At 44.4% G+C, this 26,435-nt stretch overlaps 1 protein-coding gene across 1 annotated transcript in view; it reads left to right on the plus strand.

Annotated features, from left to right (window-relative positions):
* Positions 1–26,435, plus strand: part of WDFY3 (WD repeat and FYVE domain containing 3) — a 277,239-nt gene that overhangs the window by 52,444 nt on the left and 198,360 nt on the right. Inside the window, exon 3 of the mRNA XM_056111481.1 lies at positions 14,884–14,983. The gene's annotated coding sequence lies outside the window, so the exon portion shown is untranslated. The remainder of the gene's footprint in view (positions 1–14,883; positions 14,984–26,435) is intronic.

The raw sequence follows: 26,435 nt of genomic DNA on the forward strand, positions 1-26,435 counted from the left end.
AGACAGCACAGCAGTAGGGCGTTTGCCTTGTGTGCGGCTGGCCTGGAAGAGACAGGTTCGATTATTCCGCCCCTCTCGGAGAGCCCAGCAAGCTGCTGAGAGTATCTCACCCTCAATATGCCAAACACAGTAACAGCAAGTCTCAAAATGGAGATGTTACTGGGCCCGCTTGAGCAAATTGATGAACAACGGGAGGGCAGTATGCCAGTTATTACAGTGTTCATGCAACTCACACACTTTTAGCGGGAGCTTACGGTACCCTAGTTTGGGGCTAGGGATTGAGCCTAGGGCTCCTGCAAGTGAGTTCTGTACTGTGGCCCCCTTTGAACCTTCTCCCCGGCTGGAGTTTTGTACATTGAAGTCAGTTTTACCTAGAAGTTCTACAGTTTTTGATATTTAAAAAAATTTGCATTTATTTGTCTTTTGGTCGTTCCATTTTTAAACTGGTTTCAAAAGAGGAAATGCTAGATATGGAAATAGAAACAAAATAAAAATAGGCAACTGAAGACTTCCAGCCTACAGTGAACTTCAAGTTTATTTCCCTGTGGCAAGCACCGTGGATGTGAATTTAGCTTGACTTGAATGCCGTGTTCTTGTTAGAAAAACAAAATTCTTTTGATTGGGCTTTTAAACCCTTCTTTCCCTGTGGCCAGTTTGAATGAGGTGCTTGAGAATGTTGGGTGTATCTTTTTAGGTCATGCTGTTCTAGTTTATGTTGCTCTGAAATTTTTGTTGTGATAAATTTTAGATACAGTTAAAATTCTGTGTTTCAAGGGCGATACTTAATCCTAAATGTTTTAATTCTTAAAAAGTGTGTCTAAAGTAACATAACATAAGATCCACTGTTGCAGGCTTTGGGGTGCCCAGTTCCGGTGCCATTATCTGTGTTTCAGATGCTGGAAGCCCTGACGCCTTCTGTTTCCGAAGCCCATTCATCCTGAGCAGAAGCGCTAAAAATGCTACACCTTCTAGGTCCTAATTCTCCGTTCCTCTTGCTCCTAGCTCCCAACAACCTCTATTCTCCTTTCTAGCTCCATGAATATCTGCATACTGTGTTTTTCTGGAAATACTGGACAGTATTTCTCTTTGTGTTAGAATCGTTTCTCTTTTCGTAGTCATGCAGTGCTGAGTAACAGAGCTGTATGTGAGGTGATTTCCCCATGGAATATCACAGCATGTCATCCTGCAAACCTCTGTGGTGTAAGCCCCGCTGACAAGACCCCTCAGCAAGGACCCTTGCTTGCTGCAGGCATCCCGGGACCTCTCTGTCTGCCATTCCTGCTGTTGGAGGTGCCCAGAAGGACCACTGGGTTATTTGCACTTTTTGCTATTGTGGAAATAGCTGATTTGAATATTAAATCACACGTATCTTAGGCCCTGTTGGACTTTTTAAAGAGAAATTTTAAACTAAGCCAGTTGTTCAGGGCAGGACTCAGTGGTAGAGAGTCTGCCTTGCGTATATGAGGCCCAGGGCTCAATCACTAACACTGTAACAACAACAAGGTAAAGGTAAGATAAAGGCCCTCCCGTTGATCGTCGATTTTGCTCAAGCGGGCCCAGTAACGTCTCCATTGGAGACTTTGTTGTTACTGTGTCTGGCATATCGAATACTCTCGGTAGCTTGCCGGGCTCTCCGAGAGGGGCGGAGGAATCGAACTCGGGTCGGCCATGTTGGCCGCTTGTAAGGCGAATGCCCTACCGCTGTGCTAACAACAACAATAATAATCTGTTATCTAACCCTGGACAACAGAATTAGATGTGATCAGAATGTTCTGGTTTCAGAATGTTGTTCAGTGGCTGGAGCTATAGTACAGCAGGGAGGGGGGCCTTTGTCTTACATGAGACCGACATGGGTTCAATCCCCAGCATCCCATGTAGTCCCCTGAGCACCGCCAGGGGTGATTCCGGAGTACAGAGCCAGGAGTAACCCTTGAACATCACTGGGTGCGGCCCCCAAACAAAACCAAAAAGAATGTTATTCTAATTCTGAAGGCAGGGGATTTCTTTTTTTTTCTTTCGATTTTGGTTCATCTCCTGTTTCATTATTTGTGCATAGGAAAGCCACGGATTTCTTTGATTTGGGGCCCACACCAGGCAGTGCTCAGGGGCTGCTGTGCCAAGGGCTGTGCCAAGGGCTCAGCACTCAGGAATCACTTCTGGCAAGCTCAGGGACCATATAGGGTGCCGGAGATCGGAGGTCGGCTGTATGCAAAGCAAGCACCTTACCCTCGGTGTTATTTCTACAACCCCTTGAGCGTTTTAAACAAACACTGTATGGTTAGATTTCGATGACTCTTTTTTATGCTATATTCAACATAATTTTGTGTCAAAATATGCAGGTGATATTTTAAATTTGAAAGATAAAACATTACTATCTAGCATTAAGGTTTTCTTTTGTTGTAAATATTTTTATATTGCTGTGGTTTCCATTTTAGGGTTTTGAGGGAATGATTCAAATACAGTCCCAAGTCTTTTTTTTTTTTTTTTTTGCCTTCTTGGTTTCTAAATTAAATGACTTCGATGTCTTTCTAACTGAATTATAGGACGCTTCCTGGATCCTTTTCCACATGGCAGCAAGAGCCTCTTGTAGGATGCAAATCTGATTCCTTTGCAAAATTATCAATCTCCCCCACAGTCTTGGAAAAGCTCTGGCTCTGACACTGAGTGTCTTTCTTTACTCAACTGTCTGTCTCTCTCTTTCATGTTCTACCTGTGCTTGCATGTAAATGATCTGTCTCATGTTCCTCTTCCTTCTTTTGAAATCTGATATTGTATCTAAGGTCTTTAGGTTGGGCCTGTTTTTTTTTTTTCTCTTTCTTTTTTTAAAAAATTATTTGATTGAATCACCGTGAGATACAGTTACAAAACTTTCATGTTTGAGTTTTAGTCATACAGTGATCCAACACCCATCCCTTCACCAGTGCATTCTCCATCATCAATGTCCCCAGTATCCCTTCCCCTGCCCCCCCGATCCCAACCCTCCTCCTGCCTCTATGGCAGACAATTTCCTCCATACTCTCTCACTACTCTTGGGCATTACGGTTTGCAATACAGATACTGAGAGGCCATCACGATTTTGCCTTTATCTGCTGTCAGCACACATCTCCCATCTGGAACTATCCCTCCAACCATCATTGACTTGGTGATCCCTTCTCTATGCCAGCTGCCTTCTCCCCCGTCTCATAAGGCAGACTTCCAACTACGGGGCAGTCTTTCTGGCCCTGTCTCTGCTGCCCTTGGGTGCCAGTCTCATATTAACATAATAAAATAACATAAAATATATTACATATAACATATAAAATAAAATTTTATATTCCACAAAGGAGTGCAGTCATTGTATGTCTTTCCGTCTCTTTCTGACTCATTTCACTTAGCATGATACTCTCCATGTCCGTCCACTTGTATGGAAATTTCATGATTTCATTTCTTCTAACAGCTGCACTGCATTCTATTGTGTCATGTACGAGAGTTTCTTTAACCAGTTGTCTTTTCTCAGGCAGGCAGTCGGGTTTTTTCCAGATTCTGGCTATTGTGAACAGTGCTGTAATAAACACACAAGTGCAGATGTCATTTTTACTATATTTTTTTGCATCTCCCGGATATATTCCCAGAAGTGGTATTGCTGGGTCATATGGAAGCTCAATTTCTAGTTTTTGGAGGAATGCCATATTGTTTTCCAAAAAGGCTGAACCATTTGGCATTCGGTCAGGCCTGTTTTTACCTTTTGCGAGCAATTATTGTATTCCCAGACTAATTTTTCCTCCGCGGTATCCATGGGGCTGGTAATGGGCCCATTTAACTGTTATATCTTGGTATCTACTGAGTGAATGAGTATGAGTACCTTAGAACATGGGACTTAAAAAAATAACATAAGCAAAGATGATCTCATATTTCCTGTGGGTCATACACTCAGGAGTGGTTTCAGTGGTGGTTGTGGCCTAGCCTCTCTCATGAGGTTGTAGTTAAATGTTGACTGAATCCTCAAGGGCCGGCTTTATCCCAGGGTGACTCATTCTCCAGGTTGGTGACGGGGGCCCCGGTTTTTTGCTGATTGGTGGCGGAATGTGGAGATTCCTATTGATGTGGCCCCGTCCTGCTTAGGGATGCTTGCTCATAAAGTGGAAGTTTCTTCAGACTTCAGAGTTAAGTGCTTCAAAGAAAAATCACAGTAACTTTTATGATTTGCTCACACACAGTTACTGCCTCCACATTCTGTTTGTTAGGAACATATTGCTAAATGGAACTCACAATTATGAGAAGTATAATTAGACTCAGCCTTTGAAGGGAAGGGCATCCCAACAATATGCGGATATATTTTATAATCACAAGTGAAAAAGTAATTTACAGTTCTTCCTTGGTTTCAACCCCTTTACATTTGTCCATATAGAAGTAAATTTTAAAAGTATACTGTTACCTAAAAAATTACCTATTTTTATTCAAAACTACAGTGTTCTGGACAGTAGAATAACAAGATTGCATATAAATATAATTATATAAGCTGATTGGTGTCTGGATATTCATCATTTTATGATCACTTGCCTATAAATCAAAGGTAGCACAATTCACTTTTGGACTCAAGGGTCTTTTAAAAGAATTAAACATCATCTGTGAACTGCAGAAGGGAACTAGTTACTTAAAGCCCTTGAAATGAATTTTGTAAAATTAAAAATCTCTTTGGCTGCGTGCCTCCGCCCCTCTCGGAGAGCCCGGCAAGCTACCAAGAGTATCTCACCCGCACGGCAGAGCCTGGTAAGCCACCCGTGATGTATTCGACGATATGCCAAACACAGTAACAACAAAAATCTCCAATGGAGATGTTACTGGGCCCGCTCGAACAAAAATCTCTTTAGCCTAATGTACATAACTTCATGATTCAAGAAAGATTTGAGTCTCTAAGAAGTGCCAGGCATCTTGCCCTCCTGAGCAGCATCAGTGCGCAGAGCAGCCAATCCTGCCCATGTAGAGTTCACGGTCACTTGGAGAGCGAGATCATCAGCAGGTAGATCGACATTTGCCATCGTGGTAGGTGCTCTCATGAAAGAAGTGAAGGTACAGCGGTAGAAAATGAGGGGAAGACACAAATGCTTGTACACTGTCAGGAAAAGCTTGTCGGGGAAGGTGACCTTGGCTCAGAATCTGCGTGAGTCTTCTGCCAGGAGCTGACAGCAAAGAGGAGACCTGCAGTGCTGACCGTTGGTGTGTGACATTCGATGGGAGCCTGGAGATGGCCAGGAGGAGGAGATAAGCCGGAGATCTGGCCGCAGCTACCTGGCCTCTAGGAAGCCATGGTCCAAATTAGGGGATTAGAGAATTTTTTTTTTTTTTAAGATTTTTATTAGTGAAACACCATGAGGTACTGTTGTAGATTTACAAATTTTTGTGCTTGGGTTTCAGTTATACAATGATCGAATACCCATCCCTCCACCAGTGCCCATTCTCTACCACCACTGATCCCAGTAGCCCTCCCACCTCTCCCTCCCCCTCCTTGTCCCCTCTCCGCCCCCCATCCCACCCTGCCTCTGTGGCAGGGCATTCCCTTTTGTTCTCTCTCCTGGGATTAGAGAATTTTTTTTTTAGATCTGCTTTTCTTTTTCTTTTTTTCCTTTTTGAATGACGTTGAAGTTATTTATCACAGTGCTCACTTCAAACACCACCCCACCCCCTAACCCCCCAACACCTAGGGTAGTAGAATAGAAAGAGAGAAAAATTAGCAAATAATCAAGAGGCTATGAGTGGAAAGAGGCTGGAAACTTGATGTCAAGTGGTAGGACAAAGAGGGGTTTGCGATCTAGTTTGTAGGTAGGACCATTGGGATAGCAAAGTATGAGAGCTGGATGCCGGAAACTATGTAAGTTTCCTTATACAGTTCACAGACATAAGGATGATGTCTACTTTGGGGGTTAGAGCCAATTAGAGCCAATCCGGACGGAAATGCTTAAAGGAGACTGGGGATCAGTGAGAAGGGAGAAAACAAGTTTACTTTTGCCATTGTTAACTTTGTTGTGTCAAAAGTCTTGAGGATCCCTCAAATGACAGGCAGTCCTGAGGTCACAGATACAGAGGAGATAGGCAGATGGTATGTGAAAGTATGGAATGATGAGATTCTTTCTAGGGAGAGAATGCCTGAGGAATCACTATCTTTCCAGCTCTGTTGTTGGTAGCGTTCTTGCTAATTTTGTAAAAAGTGAAAGAAAGCTCCATCACAGAATGTGTGGCTTATTTCTATCTACTTTGTGTTGAAAACATGTGTGTTTGGTGTTCTCAGTTTTTCATTTGTTTGGGAACAGTGAGGTATAGGAGAAAAATAATTTCAATTTCCACCAGGTCACTTGTTGAGTGAATGAGCGAAAAAACACCAGCTGTGTGACCTTGGAGTTTTCTTCCTGAACCTGTTTCTGATCTGCTAGAGAAGATAAGCACAGAGATAGTGTGAAGATTAGATGGATTAACTTATCTAAAGTGATTAGGGCCATGTCTGGTATAACAAACATTCAGTATTCTCGGATTCTTTCTTTCATTGTTCTCAGCCAACATGTATGTCTCTGAGCAGGTGCGTCATCTTGAAACAGGTGTTATATTTGGCAGACACATCCATTCCCTTGTCCTTAGAGGTTTTATTTATTCATCCATTTATTTAAATTTTAATTGAATATTAATGAGACAGACCATCACAAAGCTGTTCATATTCACGAGATAGGCCATTACAAAGCTGTTCATAGTTGGGTTTGAGTCAAACAATGCTCCAACATCCATCCCTTCACCAGTGTACATTTCCCACCTGCAGTGTCCCCTGTTTCCCTCCCACCATCCCCAATACCCCACCCTACCCCCCAAGTTTGCCTCTGTGGCAGTCACTTTTCGCCTTTCTCTCTCCTTTTGTGCATTTTGGTTTGCAATACAGGTACTAAGAAGTCATCGGGTTTGTTCAGGGCCTTCAGTTTGTTCAGTACTTTCATTGGGAAAACTGGAATTGCTTTTTTAACTGGGTGGCAGCTTTGGGGTATGGTTGTGACTGCCAAGGCTTCCAGAAGTACAGGGAGATGGGGGGAGGTAGCCTATCCAGACCTGGAGATTTCAGTCACAAAATCCGCATATCCAAATTTTCAGCAAATTATATGTCTTGAGGTTCATTCCAAGGTGGTGAAGTTCAGCTGGGGGTATGGTGATACTGCTGGGGGCTCTGCTTGGGCAGGCACCAGGCTGATCCATGTACCTCCCCCCTCCTGCTTTACCCTGGTCTGTTCAGCCTTGCATAATTATGCGGCTATTGGTCTCTTTCAAGATTTATTTATGGGTCTCTGAAGCAAGCTGGTAGAGCTTACATGATGGTGCTGGAATTGGTTCTTGGGGGTGACTGCCAGGTGTGGAGGTAGCCCATGTCCTTGGATTTTTTAAATAAGATAAAATAAGGGAGATGGAGATGTATAACACACAAATGTGTTCAAGTAGCACAGTTTCTTCAGTACCTGAAAGCCATCTTTATTAAATGGTCATGTGCTGCTCCGTGTTGCTTTTCTCGTAACTCTGTGCCTTCAAAGGTTATTTTTTGTAGTCTAGTGTAGAGTGGGAGAGTGAATTAAAACATGATTATAAAAACCATTTCTGTGTATAAAATTTCACAATTATGAAAATTATTTTAAATTGCACACTAAAAGTATTTCGTTGTCAGGTATAAATCTGGATAGTATAATGCTTTGAAGGCAAAGATTCTCTGAGTTCAACTTCTAAGTCTCCACTGATGCTTCATTATTTCTCTTTTCCCCTCTCCCTCCCTGACATAGGAAACCATGGTTGCCGCAGACGCCCATCCGGTGTGCTGCAGTGGGTACTCCTTTACTTCGATCTCTTATATCTAATACCAAAGGGAAAACATTCATCTCACATGCCCGTATCTCCCCTTTTTCTGCTGCCTGAGTATCCCCCGTATGGCTTCCATTGTTTGGAAGAGCCTGAGGTGTATAGAACATTAGGGTGAACTTCTGTAACTGACTCCTTGCATGCAGGGTCGCCCACAAAACCTCACTTCTTTGTTCTCTGTTATTATCTCTTGGGTCTTGCAGGTATCGGCAGAGTATTACGGACCCCCTGTCCCTTCCTATTTCATGTGATGAAAACAGATGTTCCCAGGGACCATCCCAGTGGGATTCGTGGCCCAGCGGTTAGTGTTGGGGTGGAGAGTGCAGTGCTGTCCTAGATCTCCAGGGCCCAAGAGTACCGGGGTCTCTGCCCAGCTGGACTCGGTGATGCTCAAGGAACCAAGGGGTGGATGGCACCAGGCTTGGCTGCCTCTAACGCATTCTCTCAACCCTGGATACTCTGGTTCAAGTGTGCCACCCAATCTAATTAGAAACAGTGATTTGTTACTCCACAAGTTAAGCTAGCATCGATAAAAAATGGTTAATTATCCTCTCGCAAGCCAGAGATTTATTAATGCCGTGTCTGGGAACAATAGTTTGTTTAATTGAATAATTCAGACATTTGCCTTGATTGTCAAGGTTGGTGCCAGAAAGTTGACTCCACTTGGATGCCTGCCCCAAGTGTTGGCTCCGAGAGGTCATCTGGTGAAACGGACGGTGAGAGTTGGCGTGGTGAGGTCACTGAGAGCGGTGGCACTGGAGCGAGGCAATGGCTTAAGTGGGCACTTACTACCACTTAAGAGTTTGTGAACTTGGACTCGTTACGTAACCTTTCTAGGCCTCAGTTTTGTCCTCTGCAAAGTGTGGTTTATTGCAGTATCTAATTAGGGTTGTATAGAAGTTTAAATGAATATCTGGAATTTGTCTTGTCACAGATAAATAAAATTATACACTTCCAAGCACACTTGGTATTTAGAAGCATTTTGTTACAAACATTAAATTAATTTAATACTATTATGTCAAATATTAATATTTTGTTATTGAACTTAAGTCAGACTAATTTGCTATTTAGAATGGTAGTCTTTTCTTCTTTACCATGGTCCTATTTAAAGTATCAGTCTTTTCTGTTTTTCCCTCATGATGACTGTCTTATAACTAGCTTTTGTTTAAAGTTAAAAATGGGTAAAGGTAAAAGGTAAGGTAAAGGCCCTCCCGTTGATCGTCGATTTGCTCGAGCGGGCCCAGTAACGTCTCCATTGGAGACTTTATTGTTACTGTGTCTGGCATATCGAACACTCTCGGTAGCTTGCCGGGCTCTAATATATATATATATATATATATATATATATATATATATGTATATATATGGTTTGTTTCAGGGAATTAATTTTCCAATCATATTTCAGTTTTTATAAGAACCATCTTTTGTCTATTTGGAAAAAGTGGTATGTTTGCTCAATGAAAAACACATTTTGTACTCTACTATCTGTCACTGTCACTGTCACTGTCATCCCGTTGCTCATGGATTTGCTCGAGCGGGCACCAGGAACGTCTCCATTCATCCCAGCCCTGAGATTTTAGCCGCCTCTTCTTACTCGTCTTTCCCAATGATGCTATATTGGAGGCTTTTTCAGGGTCAGGGGAATGAGACCCGTTATTGTTACTGTTTACACTGTAGATGAAAATGATCCATGAAGTTTTTTATAAGGACTCTCGGTAAGCGATTGTTAATTGCCAGAGAAATGATGGCAGTCTCCTTTTCCCTCACTCTCACCGCCTCAGCTGTTGTTCTGAAAATGGCAGGACAGCATACAAATATATTTTAACTTTTGTTTTCTCTCAGAATAGACTGGGTTCATATTTGGCCTATTATGATGCACATAAAAATTTGCTCTTATCATTGTAAGCAGTTTTGGCTTCAGTTTTTCTTATACTGTAACTTGTAGCACCGTAGCACTGTCTTCCTGTTGTTCATCGATTTGCTCGAGCGGGCACCATTGTGAGACATCGCCATTGTGAGACTTGTTGTTACTGTTTTTTTTTTTTTTTTGCATATCGAATACACCACGGGGAGCTTGCCGTGCAGGCAAGATACTCTCAGTAGCTTGCAGGGCTCTCCAAGAGGGGTGGAGGAATTGAACCCAGGTTGGCAGTGTACAAGGCAAAACACCCTACCTGCAGTGCTATCGCTAAAATTTGTTTTACAAATTTGTAGAGCAAATTTATTAATACGTTTTTAATAATAATAAAATGCTTCTGCCATAATATTCTGTGTGTACGTAGACTTTCTTCCTGTCACTCTTTGGTGTGGTCATATGAAACCCCTGATACACTGGCCCACTTGCCTTTAACCACCTGTGTGTGTCGGCTGGTGCTAGCCTGCAGGTGTAGAGGGTTCGAGAACTATCGGTCTACCACCTTGGTTGTAACTTTCTTAGTCTTAACTGGTCTCTGGACTAGTGTGTAGGACAGTGCTGGCTGCAGGGTTAGAAAAATTGAAAAATATTGATTTACCCTGTATGTCCTAACAAAAATGGCTTCGTTTTATTCAACCTAATGGAAAGCATGTTTTTTTTTTCCTGAAAGTCTTAATAATCTTTGTGATTTGATTTGATTTCAGTATTTTGTAATTTTCTTTCATTTAACAACATGATAAAGCTTTCTCCATGTTCAAATGTTGATACTAAACATCTCCCAGGAAGGCCATGAGACTATACAAATGGTTGGTTAGAAGCTCTTTGTTAAACTGCTAATGTTCCTGCACCAAATCAAGTCTTTGCATGTGTTCCCTAATCTAGACAGTGAATCTGGAAGATGAATTATTATAAATACAGAGCTTGGATTTGAACTTTTCTTAATGAGTTACTCTCGGAAGTTTCATTTTGGAAGTTGTATAATGTCACTAATGCTCATTAGAAGTGAGTCCCCATTCCAAATGAGGGAGTATAGACTTCTTTTGAAGTTGAAAGCCTGAGAATTTGTTAGCATTGTAAAACTATCACACATACCCAGATGCTTTTGGATCTTCTTTCACTCAAAGATATTATTGTACCCTAAGATTTTTTTTTTGGCCCTTGGTGCTGATATAAATGATTTTTTGATTAGTGGTAATTCCTGAGTTCAAATTAGATTTTTAACTTGAGATGTGGTGGTCTGCTAACATATATACAATGAGAGCAGTCCTTTCTTGCTGGTACAGAGACCTCAATCTTCGAATTTTTTTGTAAAAAAAGTATCATTCAATAAAATGCATCTTTCTTTGGTATATACTTCTGTAAACTTAAGTGTACATAGAGATTATTATAATCCAGTATGGACAACCAATAGTTTGACATCTTAAAAATTTCATTGTTCTATTGCTTTATAGTTACTCTCTAACCTAACCTCTGTTCATCGGTAGTTTTTCCTAAGAATGTCATAAAGATGGGAAGCTTATGGTTTTTGAGACATTTTGAGACATTTCTTTTCAGCACTTAGGAGAATGCCTTTGGCCATCATCCAAGTTATTATCGGGTATTAATAAGTTTGAGCGATAGCACAGCGGTAGGGCATTTGCCTTGCACGCAGCCAGCATGGCCGACCCAAGTTTGATTCCTCCGCCCCTCTTGGAGAGCCCGGCAAGCCACCGAGAGTATCTCGCCCGCACGGCAGAACCTGGCAAGCTACCCGTGAGATATTCAATATGTCAAACACAGTAACAGCAAAAAGTCTCCAATGGAAACATTACTGGGCCCGCTCGAGCAAATGGATGAACAATGAGAGGACAGTGAGAGTGACAGTTCATATTTATTGTTGTGTGCCAGTTTGTGTATCTATCAACCTGTTGAAGGACTTTTGAACTGAATATGTGTATATTGTATGTATGTATACATATATATGTATATATAGTCCATATATAGTTCATATATATATATGCCACATTTGTGGCCACGCGACATCTTATTATCTCATTCTTGCTTTGGACAACCTGGCAGGCAGGTTGTGTAACCTGCCCACATGGCCGAGTCTGGCAAACTCCCCGTGGCATACCCAATATGCCAAATACCAGTAACAATGATGGGTCTCATGCTCCTAACCCTGAAAGAGCCTTGAATATGGCACTTTTTAAAATCTCAGGGCTAGGACGAAGGAGACGTTACTGGTGCCTGCTCGAGGCAATTGATGAACAACAGAATGATTGTGATTGTGATAAATACATACATATATATATATATATATATATATATATATATTTCCAAAGTCTTGTGGCTTGGGGCCACATCAAGCTGTGCTCAGGGAGTATTCCTTGCTTTGTTCTCAGGGTTCATTCCTGGTGGTGCTAGGTGACCATATGTGGTGCTGGGGAGCAGACCAGCCAGCCGTGTACAAGACAAATGCAGAATAGTACAGCCCTACAGTCTGTATTATTGCTCTGCCCTCTCTCCCAGTATGCTAGGAAATCAAAGTTTTGTGCGATCATCAATTATTTCTCTTATTTCCTGTCGAGGACTGGTCACCCTGTAATGTCAGCTCTGTGGTCTCTGTGCCAGCTGTTTGACTATCTTACTATGGGAGTAGACATGAGTGACTCATGAAATGAAAGGATCTGACTGTCCAAGAAGACAGAGATGTTTCGTGGCTGTATTGGCCAGGTTTGATTATATAGTAAATATCTAGGACGGTGATTGCTCGGTCAAATGATGAATATAGATTTCCTTTCATAAGAATAGAACATAGAATAGAATAGAGCTGCCAGATTTAGAATATGCAATTTAATAGCAATTTAATTTTGGAATATTAATGAACTCAAGACAGAATTTATACATTAGGGTCACAAAATTTTGGATCACGGGACTGGAGAGAGAGTATAGCTGTTAGAGTGTTTGCCTTGCATGTGGCCGACCTGGGCTCTATCCCCACCCACCCCCCCACACCACCATTTTTCTTAGGGTCCCCCGAGCACTGCCAGGAGCTATTCCCAAGTATAGAGTCAGGAGTAAGCCCTGAGCATCCCCAGGGATGCCCACCCCCCCAAAAAAAATATAAAATTAAAAAAGTGAGGATCATAGACTTTGATCTTTTCTTACCTGAAGACCTATTTTGCTTTCTTGAAAGGGGACCGACTTTGTGCCAGTGCTCAGAGGCTGGGGAAATGCCCATCAGGAGTCTCCACAGTGGTGTCTGGGCACCAGTGTCTCCTCAGTGGTACCAGGGTTGGGGGTGGGGTGCGAGGCACTAGGGAACTGACTCCTCCTCGAACCGGCCACAGTTACCTATCTGCTGCATCCTAGTTCTGGGCGGGTTCTGGCTCTCTTGGATATTTCTCTTGGTCCTTTTGTTTTATTTACGAGCAATGGGACATCAGAAGTAGTAGAGACTCTCTCAGATGATGTTAGGAACAAGCAGCCACGAAGAGAGAGCTTCTACACTGGAACATCAAACAGCTGATTTATTTATTTATATTTATATATTTTTTTGCTATTTTTTGGGGGGGGTCACACCTGGTGATGCACAGGGATTACTTCTGGCTCTGCACTCAGGAATCACTTCTGGCGGTGCTCAGGGGACCATATGGGATGCTGGGAATCAAACCCAGGTCGGCCGTCTGCAAGGCAAACACCCTACCCACTGTGCTATCGCTCCAGCTCCCAAACAACTGATTTAATCTAGAAATTAAGCACTGTGGCATACGACCTGTTTGGAAGATTTGGCTCATTACACGATACAGGTGTATCCCCCGTGGGAATTCACCTGCGACACCGCTGACTTTTTTGAGTGCGAGTTTCTGATGACAAGGTGGATTTCGAACTTGAAGTTTCTACCATATCTTTCAGTTCTTCTGATAAGCAGCGTCTTCCCGTGGCTGGTGGAATGTTGTCTCTTTTCCTTGTGGGATGCTGAGGGCCACCAGGCTGCTTTCTTTGCGGTGCTGGGGAAGACCCCGGGGTGGCGGGGAGCAAGCCAGTGGGCTCTGTGAGTGCCTGCTATGTCCCAGTGCCCTGGGTTTGAATCGCAGATGGCCTCCTTTAAAAGTCAAATGAGAGTCCTATGCTAGAGTCACTGTCATTTTGCAGTTGTGGGTTTTTTTTGTTTTGTTTTTTTTTTTTTGCTTTTTTATGCCAAGCCAGCATTATCTAGAATATCTTTCTGTGACAGTTGCAATGTTCTAATAGGATAGTCATATAATGATGTTTATTGAATGCTTCAGATGTGGCCAGTACAGCTGAGGAACTGTGTCTGGATTTTTTTGTTTGTTTGTTTCAGTTCAGTGGAACTTACTCTGACATTCCATTTACGTAGTCATTTGTGGCTCACGGACGTTGCACAACACTGGTTTCTCCTGTCCTGTGTTCCTGGGTTAGAATCTCCATGGAAGAGGTCCTGGAGAGAACACTTCTGGAATCTTGTACTGCGGGTTTTGCAGCCAGATGGTCGTCTGTGTATCTGGTTGTTTAGTTATTAAATCTGAACCCCGTTCGTCTGTCTTAAAGGGTGTCGTTTCTTTTGAATTCAGGAAGAGTTGAGGACACTGTTTCTTCATGCAGTGTCTCAAGTAGGTTGGTGCTGGGCGGTTGCACCTGCCCAGAGAGTGTGAGGGGAAGCGCTTGGGAGGTTTCCTCATCAAGCCTCTCGTGAGCCTGGGAAACATGCCCGGCTCAGCTCCAAACACTCTGGCTGCCCGGGGTGAATTCTGTGCATCAGAATCCAGTTAAAGCATCACTGATAGGTTGCCCATGTCCAGGCAGTCTTGAGAATCCCTCGTGCGCGGGATGTTAGTGGACCCGAGTTATCCATCCAAAGGAAAATATTCAGAATATTCTTTCTTTTTTTTCTTTTTGCGTCACACCCGGCAATGCACAGGGGTTACTCCTGTCTCTGCACTCAGGAACTCCTCCTGGCAGTGCTCAGGGGACCATATGGGATGCTGGGGATCAAACCCAGGTCGGCCACACGCAAGGCAACCACCTTCCCCGCTGTTCTATTGCTCCAGCCCCAATATTCAGAATATTCAGAGACTAACTCGTAACCTTTTCTTCCCTCTTTCTAGTTGGAGCCCAGATTTCAAGTCTTGCGTGAAATACCATCGGGGGAATGGCCCCGCTTGTGGTCAGACATTCAGAACCCGTTATCCGAGGAAGTCCCTGAAGGTTAGTGCACGCGAAACTTGTGGGGCTTTCAAAAAGTCTTTCCTGTCATTGTGTTTATAGCTGGACTCGTCAGGAGAAAGGTTTTTTAGATTTTAGTTTAGTCTAATTAAATTTTGTTTTGTTTTGTTTTGGCTTTTTTGGGGAGGTCACACCCAGTGATGCTCAGGGGTCACTCCTGGCTCTGCCCTCAGGAATTAATCCTGCCAGTGTTAGGGGACCAATTGGGATGCTGGGGTTCAAACACAGGTTGGCCGCATGCAAGGCAAACGCCCGCCCCACTGTACTCTTCCTCTGGCCTGGTCCCCTAATTTAAATTTCTGGTATCAAACCTAGGTTAGCAGCATGCAAGGCAAGTAAGCTTCCTACCTGCTGTGCTCGCAGGCCCAAGAGAGACCTCTTTAAAACTGACTAGATGTTTTTAGCACTGTCTCTATAAATTTGCTTATCATTATACCGTATTATAAAACATTGCTTCCAGTTTTTCTTTTTTCTTTTTGGCTTGGGGCTAAATCTGGTTGTACTCAGGAGTAGAGCTTACTCCTGGCTCTGTGCTCAAAGATGACTGTTAGAAGTGCTCAAGGGACCACATACAAGGACCCTCCCTGCTGTGCTATTGCTCTGGGCCCCCTGCATTATTTTTAGCAAGCTGTTTAAAACAACTTGCTTTATTCTGCGTGCATCCGTGTGTGTGTGTGTGTGTGTGTGTGTGTGTGTGTGTGTGTGTGTGTGACACCTGGCGGTGCTCAGGGGTTACCCCTGGCTCTGCACTCAGGAATTACTCCTGGCGGTGCTTGAGGGACCATATGGGATGCTGGGAATCAAACCCACGTTGGCCACATGCCAGGCAAACACCCTACCCACTGTGCTATAGCTCTGGCCCATCCATTTGCTTATACAGATATATCTTTGCAGAAACACTCAGGGAATTACTGAGATGATTGACTCTGGAGAGGCATCTGGGGTATTTACATTTTGGTGGAATATTTACTGTTCTTTCAGTAAGTTTTTTAACATGCATATTTTTACTTTCAGAATAATACTTGAGTGCTTTTAAGATTCAGTGCCACAAATCCATTTATAGGTTGTTTTCTTTTTTTTTTTTCTTTGTACTTGAAAAATAAAAAAAAAAAAAAGATCTCAGTCATTGAAAGGAAAGCTTTGTTTAGTCTGTTACAGTACTTCCTGCTCTGCTCTGCTGTGCTGCTTAAGACCTGTTTGAGCTTCTCAGCCAGACCCCCAGGCCTTCATTTGCTTTATTCTCTCATGGCTTTTTTTGTTGCATCCTGGTCAAATTATCTCTTCTTTATCTTTCCCACTCACTTTTATTCCTTTGCTCTAGTACTAATTTAGTTGCACAATTGTTCTTCCACTCAAGCAGGCTTGAAATCGGAGTGATCTCTGTCTTTCCCCTTGATCCTGAAAGACCCCCCATTCCCGGATTTGTAGCTCTTTATTGGGTAAATGTGTAGTTTGACCTTGTATTCCACTGGACCAGCCCTTATCATTGAAGAATCCTTCAGATACCCATTCCACATCTCACAAACTGTTTAGAAATACTTTCCGTAGCTCTAAAGTACTCTTGCTTAATGGGTGCTTGTTGTTAGTCTGAAAAATAAAGCCTTTGGTGGGTCATCCTGTTCGGCCCATTCTGGGCTGTTCTCATCATGGCATTCCCCCCCTCTCCCCGCCTTTTTTTTAATTTGCTGTTTGGATCACACCCAGCAATGCACAGGGGTTACTCCTGGCTCTGCACTCAGGAATCATTCCTGACGGTGCTCCGGGGACCCTATGGGATGCTGGGAATTGAATCCGGGTCGGCCGCGTGCAAGGCAAACGCCCTATCCGCTGTGCTATCGCTCCATCCCCTGGCATTCCCCCTTTATTCACCAAGTGCTCCAGCCACACCAGCCTGTTGGCAGGACACAGTGGAATGCATTGTGCCTTGTCCTTTGTATGCTCATGACTGGTTATTTATTCTGGCACTTCCCCACCACGTGGCTTCTATAATACCTTTAGCTCACTCCTGAGCCCCTAAAGCAGTGTTTCCCCAACGGGGTGATGCCTGTGGCCCTCCTGGGAAGTGCCGGAGCCAGGAGGGAGGAGAGCTGTCCGCCCAAGGGGCTGTGTGTGTGGGGAGACTTCTGTTTCTTCACTGCAGAGGGCGGTTTCTGCGCCAGGGCTGTCACGTAGCAGGTAAGGCGTTTGCCTTGCACACAGCGGCTCAGCCCCTGCAGTCCATATAATTCCCCCAGGAGTGGTTCTCGAATGCAGACCGGGATAAGCCTTGAACACCGCTGGGTGTGACCCCCAAACAAAAAAGAGGTGGGGAATTTCTAGGGGTGTGCTGAGTTAATTTTGGTGAGAAAGAAAGAAGTAGGCCAAATAAATTGAAACCTCTGCCCGAGAAGCTAAATTGTGATCTTTTTATCTTTTACTAATACCTAGATCATCTCGGAGAGCCCAGCAAGCTACCGAGAGTATCTTGCCCGCACGGCAAAACCTGGCAAGCTACCCGTGACGTGGTCGATTTGCCAAACACAGTAACAACAGGTCTCGCAATGGAGACGTTACTGGGCCCGCTCGAACAAATCGAGGAACAACGGGAGGACAGTGCAGTGCTATTAATACCTACATGTGAAAAATAAATAAGCCTAGTTATGAACAAGGAAATAAAGTCAACACAGAATTTTTATATTCTAGCTTGGAAATCATTTGAACACACTGATGCTGTGTTTGCTAATTGATAATTTAGTAATAGCTAAACTAAATTTTGTAATTATGAAGAAAGGAGTAATGAAGTTATATAACTGAGATTGAGGATGCTCTTCCCTACTTAAAAGAACTGATATTTTAAATACACCTGTCCACGATTCAGGAGAATGCTGCGCACGAGAAGGTTTTCTTAACAATAATAAAACTGAATTTAATTGCATTTACAGTTATATCTTTGGGCCCACAAAATTTCTGATTATTTATTTTTGAAAAAAACAAACAAACATTTTATTATCAGTCATGGTCAGATTTGTTCAGGTTCATGTTGGTAATAACTGTTTTTAAATTCATCTAAAGATCTGTAAAGGTAAAAGGTAAAGGTAAAGGCCCTCCCGTTGATCGTCGATTTGCTCGAGCGGGCCCAGTAACGTCTCCATTGGAGACTTTGTTGTTACTGTGTCTGGCATATCGAATACTCTCGGTAGCTTGCCGGGCTCTCCGAGAGGGGCGAAGGAATCGAACTCGGGTCGGCCATGTTGGCCGCGTGTAAGGCGAATGCCCTACCCCTGTGCTATCGCTCCAGCCGGTAAAGATCTGTAATTGGCTAAAATAAGCCAAGATGGTGGCAGTTAACCTGTGAAGAGAATGGTGTTGCTTTAGTCTGTTTTGTATTCACTCACTTACATATCAATTAAGTTGAGTGCCTCTCTTCTTCCAGGGAAAGTGCAGGTTTTCTTCTTTTTTTTTTTATTATTTTTTTTTGGGGGGGTCACACCTGGCAATACACAGGGGTCACTCCTGGCTCTGCACTCAGGAATTACTCCTGGCAATGCTCAGGGGACCACATGGGATGCTGGGAATTGAACTTAGGTCCGCCGCGTGCAAAGCAAACGCCTTACCCGCTGTGCTATTACTCCGGCCCCAAGAAGTGAAGGTTTTCTAGGCATAAAACATTTTACTATTACTTGACTCAGAAACCACAGTTAGCCCTTATCAGCATAGTCAGAGCTGATATTCTGAAACTAACAATGCTACCTAACATATTTAACAATTTACATAAGTTCTGTAATTTCTTCTTCTTTTTTGGGGGGGGGCCCACACCCGGCGATGCACAGGGGTTACTCCTGGCTCTGCAGTCAGGAATTACTCCTGGTGGTACTCAGGGGGACCATATGGGCTGCTTGGAATCGAACCTGGGTCGACTGCATGCAAGGCAAATGCTCTACCCACTGTACTATCGCTCTGGTCCTGTAATTTCAATTTTTTGCTTATTTTCTTTTCAAAAATTATTTCTTTGGCTTATGATATATGTTTTTGCATTTAATTATTTCTTAGCCTGAATATAGGCATGGCAGTAGAAATTTACTCTAGTTTCCAATTTTATATTTTTAGATACTTTTATATTTTTAGGTCTTTAAAGTAGACTGGGTAAACATGCTAATCTGTTTTTTTGTTTTGTTTTGTTTTTTGTTTTTTGGAGCCTGGCCTGGTGTGCAGGTTACTCCAGGCCTGGGCAGGTGTCCCTGCAGGCTTGAGCATCAAACCTGGGACTTCAGCGTGTCTGGCATGTGCTTCACCCTGTGGTATCTCCCAGCCCGGTGCTAAATTTTTAAAGCAAGAATTATAGTTTGTAGATCTCAGTGGTTTGTAGTTTCTCGGATTTTCAAACAGGAAAGTCTTCGATTGAAGTCGAAAATGTGAGGACTGAGAAATTTAAATTCTGCCCTTGTCGGGCTTTAAATAATGTCTTACATTTATCTGCAGTAGATAGGATGAAAGAATTTTCCTTTTCAAGGAAATCAAGTAAGAGCATTTGTTCACTGTTCCGCTGGCCGGAGCTAACTGAACCTAATTAAGATTAAAGAATAGGAAAGGAATCTTTTATCCGGAGTGAAACGAGGAGAAAAATCACAGGACCCAAACTCAGACTTGCAGGACCAGCAGAGGCTAAGCTACCCAGACAACAGGAGGCAGGTGCAAACCTCTTCCACACATGCAGAACCCTCCTCAATTCTCTTCCACACATGCAGAACCCTCCTCAATGCTCTTCCACACATGCAGAACCCTCCTCAATGCTCTTCCAACACATGCAGAGCTCTCCTCAATGTAGGCGCCCTCTGGATGTGGTTGCAGGGTAAAAGGCCTTTCCCTGCAGAAAACAGAGGGGAGGGAAGGCCTGGCTGGCTGGGAGAAAGAAGTCCAGAGCCGGGCCTGGCCCTAGCAAATGCAAAGCAGCTGAGGAGAAGTAAACAGTGAATCACAGAGCAGACTCACCCGCAGCCGCCCCTGCCTGGCCGCCCCCCTGGCGGCCACACTGGCTTCATTAAGGACCTGCAGCCATGCTGAGCACGTTCCCACACACCAAGCCTTTGATTTTGCTTGTGCCCCAGCCTGGAAAATTCTTCCCCTAGAAATTCTGAAGGCTTGCCCCCCTCAGTCCTGGAGGTTTCTTTCTGATGTTAGCTCCTTGGAAAAGCATTCCTGAGGCAGCCTGAGAAAAGCCCCCCGGGACCATTCTGTTTCCAGGCTTTCTTTCCCTCCACAGACCCCCTGTGTTGGTCTCTCTACTTGTTTTCACCTTCATCCCCACCCCTGCCTGCCCCCGTCCCCAGAGTTGAAGCTCCCAAAGGACCGTACAAGGGAGACTTTTGTGTCCCTCTGTCCAATCAGCTAGATGCCGTCTGGCCTACGGTGCATTCCTGATAAATATTTGTTGAATAAATGATTAAGCAAGCACTCGGGACTTCCAGCAGGCAACAGAGATTCAGTTCTCACATAGAGCTCCTTGTGGGGGAGGTTTCATGATAAAAGTGACGTGAGACTTAATGATGTCAGCAGTATGGTATTAATGGAATAATTGATCCGTAGTCATGAAACAATGAATCTACAATCATCTTTTTTTGGGGGGAATAATTGAGCCTTTGACCTCTGGGTCTCTGCTATTGAGGACCGTCGGGTAGTTACTGTGAATGGGTCGGGTTGGAGTTGTGCAGAAGCATTCTAGCCCTTTGGGGCTTGACGATGCTTCTGATGGGGCTTGGTGGCTGCCCGAGGGCTGACAGGGACCAGAGAGGCAGGTTTCAGGCTCTGGCTGACCTTGGCCATCGGAGGATACAGAAGAGGTCGGCAGAAGGTGCGGGAGGGGGGGGGGGGGGGGTTGTCGTCGCTGAACTGTCCTTAGGCCAGCTTAGCTGGGCTGCAGTTGGAAGCTTGCCACTGGGTATGACTGGGGAGCAGAGCAGGACAGAAGGGTCCCCCCTCAGGGGTGTAGGAGTGGCCATGCTGAAAAGGCTTCTGGAAGTCCATGACGTGTTCTGCGTGAAGCTGTGTGAGGAACATCCTAAAACATGCTGCTGAAAAGGCGGGATGGTCGGGGGAGGGAGGGAGTGCCTGTCCCTGAGGCAGGCTGGGGGATGGGTGGGAGGGGTACTGGGGACTGTGTGTGCGGGGGAGGGGTCAGATGCTGGTGAAGGGATGAGTGTTGGAACATCATCCTATGCCTGAAGCTCAGTCATGAATAACTTTGTAAATCACTGTGACTCAATTGAGAAAAAAAATAAAGGCATGAGAAAGGAGCCGGGAGTGTGGAAGTGGGGTGAGAGGGGTTCTGAAACGGGGGAGGGGGGGATGGACACTCTAGTGGGGGTGTGGGGTTGGAATGTTGGATTGGTGAAACTTAATCAGTGTAAAAGGGTGAATCGTGACTTCAAACAAAAAGGATAGCTTTGATTGGGGCTGAGAGACTGCACTGTGAGGGGCTTGCCCCAACACCCCAGATATGGTACCTACAACCCCCCAGGAAGCTCTGAGCACCCCAGAACAGAAGCCAAACACAGAAGAATGGCTTTTGCATTTCGAAGTGGTTGAGAAAAAAAAAATTTCAAGCCGCGTGTTTTGAGCTCCATGTGCAGTTCCCACTTCAGTCCCCATCGAGTTCGAATAGGACCAGAGCTGACTGACGCACCCATTTCAGTGGTAACCGAGCGCTCGGGGTCGAACGGTCTTCGCTGGCCTTCTCCGAGGCTTGCCAGCCCTCACGGTCACGGCCGCTCTCTCGGGAAGTTCCCGCTGCGGCAGCTGCCCCGGCCATCTGGCCAGTCACAGTGTGCCTCCCGCCCGCCCCCGAGAGGGCAGTGGCGGCAGGGAGCTCTGCTGAGAAATGCCAGGCTAAGCAAGCGTGGGCTCCCCTCTCGGCCTCCAGATGTGGGCAAGTGCGATTGGCCAAGCGTCCAGTGACTCAGGCCCACGTTTGTAGGGGCGGGGTGGGGGGGGTGGGGGGTCGGGCCCGTGTGCAGAATGCACAGTGCGCTCTATTCCCCACCCTGTTTACTCCGTGCTGGCTGGGAGACCCTTGTCCCCATCTCCAGTCTGGTCTATTTATGAAAATAATAAAAGAGTTCCTGCCTTGCATGTGTGAGGCATCGGGTTAGATCCCTGGTACCCTGGTACCACATGAAATTAAAAAAAAAAAATTACAAAGTAAATATGTGTCTCCTGCTTCCCATCGCCGTGCTGCTGTGCTGGTGGTGAGGGACCCGTGCTTGCTATGATGCTTGCCTCCTTCGGTGTTTGTCACAGTGCTCACCTGAGCTCACGCACTTCAGGGTGGTGGTGGCACACCCTTGGTGGCTGGGCCCGAGACCCCACACTAGCGTGGCACCAGGGTTCACAGATAGCAGGGCCGCGGTCATCGCTCTGGGCGTGTGGGGGTGGTGCCAGGGGTTGAGAGCACTCACCACAGATAGGGAGAGAGTGTGGGATGGAGGTATACTGGGGTTGTTGGAGGTGGAGAATGGGCACTGGTGAAGGTACGGGTGTTTCATTGTATGACCGAGACTTAGACCCAAAACCTTTGTAATTGCTCTCACGGTGATTCAATAAATAGAATGATCAAGAATGAAAAAAAATTAAAGTAAGGTGGAGTTCATGCCCAGTTCAATCAGCCAATCAGTGGGTGAATAAATAGCAGTACTCCTACATTAAAAAAAAAGAGCACTCGTCATAGACTCTGCAAACTGTGTGTGTGTCTGTCTGTCTGTCTGTGTCTTTATCTGTGTGTGTGTCTGTGTATGTACACACGCTTGCTTCTTGCATGCGTGTGACCGCATTTGCTTTATTGCTGAACAACTTTCCTGACTCCTGAGATCCACACAGTTTAAAAAATCCACAGTCATTGATTTAGATGTGACTAGTTGTAAGTAGACATTGATCGTCTCCTTAGGTGACAGTTGAGTTATGTGGCATATCGGTGCCTTTCTTAACAGAATTCTGCCCATGTAAGCTACAGAAAAAATGTGTCTTGGGTCACTTAGACTTACTTTTCTGAAGTCATGGGGATTGTGGATGGAGGAGCAGTTTACTGTTTGCTGATATTTGCCTGTGTCCAGAATGGTTTTTTTGGGGGGGTCTGTTCCTTTTTTGGGCCACACCCTGCTGTGCTCAGGGCTCACTCCTGCCAGACTTGGGGGGGGGTCATACAGGGTTGTGGGGATCAACCCAGGTGAGCCACATGCGAGGCAAATGCCCTGGCTACTGCACTGTCTCTGCCCCTGAGTCCAGAGCTCTTCTTCTGCCACCTTCTGCCCTTCTGCTCCTGCTGGGCGTTGTACTGGTCTCTGTGTCTGTGTGTCACCGCATTTTCCTTTCATTGCTATCACTGGTCTTAGGAATAGGGTCTCTCTCTCTCTCTCTCTCTCTCTCTCTCTCTCTCTCTCTCTCTCACACACACACACACACACACACACACACACACAAAATCCCCAGGCTGCAGTGTTCACATTACATGTGGCACTTGCCCAGGTGCTCCTTTGTGTTTCATGGCCCTGAGGTTGGCGTCCTTCCATGGTGTGCAGACACGCAGCTGGCTGGGCAGTCAGGAGTTGCTTCCAGCACAGAGCAGCAGTGGCTGCAGTCCGGGCACCGTGGCCCCACCGTCTGCAACTGGGGGTCCCCGCCCTGTGTAGGGCTGTGTAACTGAATAAGGGGGTCACAGAAAGCTGGGCATAACAGAGAGCCCTGGCTAACCCCTAAGCGTTACCAGTATGGTCCCGAAGCAAAAATTGAAACAAAACAAAAAAGGTAGGTAACAGTAAAATTTGGAACATCTGATGACCAGAAATTCTTCTTCTTCTTCTTTTTTTTTTTAATTTCACCTTCTTTTTTTTATTTTTCTGTGTGAATTGTGTGGTGGAGGCATCCAGAGTTCCTTTAGGATGGTGTCTCGGTGTGGACAAGAGCTGTTCACGGAGTAATTCAAAAGAGTCAACTGCTTGTGGCTCTGAGGTGCTTCTGTCCCTTCCTGCTCGTGTTGCATGGCTTGGGTGAGGAGTGGGCCGAGGTGAGGAAGCTGTCTCGGCCTACTACCTGTCGGGGTATCCTGTAAGCAGCAAGTTAATCCATTCAGATACGGTGTCATGTGGAAACATGGTTAGTCAGTTATTACGGTGTCATGTGGAAACACGGTCAGTCAGTTATTACTTAATCTGTAGGAGATAGCACCTCTGTTTCTTCTGTAGTAAAAGTAGACCAATAGATTGTCTTTTTCTTTCTTTTTTTTTTTTTTTTGCTAGAGTATTGATTCATACAAACTATCCAAATAGTCCCTGTGAATCTGTACTACTGTGACAAGTCTTGACCTCTTTATTACAAAGACTAGAAATTTCAGCACTGATCATACCTATGTTTATGTTTTCATCAGGAGCATGTACAAGCTTCCAGCAAAATATTTATATGTGCGAACGAAAATTCGTTCCTAGTAACCATCACAAGGAATAGGGACATTCCATGTAAGCTAGCAGTGGGTGCTTCATCAGGCCAATCAGATAAGGATTCAGGGAAACATTTCCTGTGAGAATATTTGCTGAAAGAATATTTTAAATTTAGAGCCCGAGTCATAATATTCTCTCTCTTTTTTTTTAATATCCTAACTCTTTGTTTAGATGTTTTCAAGGCTAGGCCCTGGGGAAAAAATTAAATAAACATAAAATCAGAGTTTTAAGGGAAAAAAAAAGGGCCAGAGAGATAGTACGGGAGGTCAGATACTTGCCTTGTGTGGGTTGCTTTGGCCCACCCAGATTTGATCCCTGACACCCAGGCAGTGCCAGGAGCACCCGTGAGTGTGAGCCCCTCCCTCACCCCCACCCCCACCCCCACCTCTGCCTTCACCTCACAGCAAGTGAGGAAAGAAGAGGCGTGCTGACCTGGAAGAGCACATGAGCTGTTGATGCGAGTCTTAGTGTGAATAGCGTTTTGATAGATGTTTGACAACTCACTATTCCGGAAACCAGGCAAAAGCCCTAACAATACTTATTGATTTCTTTTGTGTGAATACTCCGTCTATAGCTGATTTTTCAAGCTATCGATTCTTTCCCTACTTACTCTTCACAGTTTCTGAAAATTGATCCACCACCTCCCATGAGATGGTATAAATTTAATCTAAGGACTGAAGAGAGGGAGATTGGCAGAAATTGGGTCTCTTGCTTTATACGTCCCCAATAACCACACATGGTCCCCAAGCACAGAGCTCAGGGTAAAACTTGAGCACCCCTGGATGTGACCCCCAAACCAAACACAGGCAAAAAGGCCCCAAAAGGATATTTCTCTTTAACGAAGAAATACGCTTAGAACATGTTAAATTACATTGTACATTGTTACGTAGATTTGCTAATGATGTTTTAAAAACATTTGGTGAGTTCTTCTAGAAAATTACTTAATTATGATTATTATCCCATATTTGGGGTTATCTAATTAAATGCGTGATGTGAGGATTGTGGAAGACTTAAACTAAAGAGAGCAGGAAGCTCAAAGGAAAATAAACGGTCGTTAGGTATACGAAACATTTCCCTTCCATGTCAGATGTGTCTGGAGATACTAAGAATTCTTTGCCAAGATATTACTCATGAATCATGTTCCTTGTTGCCAATCCGGTTACACCCTTGATAGAGATATTCTGACATGGGTATTGTATGTGTTTTTGAACTTCTTGGGGACAAAAATAAGTGGTATTATTTTGTCCAAATGTTTTGGGGGAAGAGCAAATCATATTACCAATGTAATTAATAGCTACAAAATAGAGTTGCAGTTGCTTATTTTATAAAAAAAACAAAGAGGTTGCTTCCCTTTAATAAGGCAAGTATTAACTGGACAGGAAGTTACGTGTCAAATTTTGGTATTTATCGGGTGTTTTTGAAAAGTTGCTTTAATCTTTCTGAACTTCAGTTTCTTCACCTATAAAGGAGGCACTGTACCAAGTTATGGTGGAGATAAGGGAATAAGTTTCAATAAAAATGCCTCGCATTGTGCTTGGTTATGTATCTTTAAAGCCTGTCTTTCCTAGACAAAAACGAGGCAGGAAACAAGAGTTCCTTTGGGAATAACTCCAGTTCTGGCTCTTAATTACTCATGCCGTCCCTTTAGACTTTTAATATGACTCAAGGGCAGAATGGCCGATGTTTTCCATTTGGAAAAACTGATTGCAAGCCAACACATAGTAGAAAAGTTTGTACATGGAGAATATGATAATTCAAAATATAGCACTGTATAGCACTGTCCTCCCGTTGTTCATCGATTTGCTCAAGCGGTCCCAGTAACATCTCCATCGTGAGACTTGTTGTTATTGTGTTTGGCATATCGAATAGTCACGGGGAGCTTGCCAGGCTTTGCTGTATAGGCGAGATACTCTCGGTAGCTTGCCAGGCTCTCCGAGAGGGGCGGAGGAATCGAACTGGGGTTGGCCACGTGG

This window comes from Sorex fumeus, unplaced genomic scaffold (genome assembly GCF_029834395.1).
Source record: "Sorex fumeus unplaced genomic scaffold, SorFum_2.1 ptg000013l, whole genome shotgun sequence".
In the NCBI taxonomy this organism is placed as follows: domain Eukaryota; kingdom Metazoa; phylum Chordata; class Mammalia; order Eulipotyphla; family Soricidae; genus Sorex; species Sorex fumeus.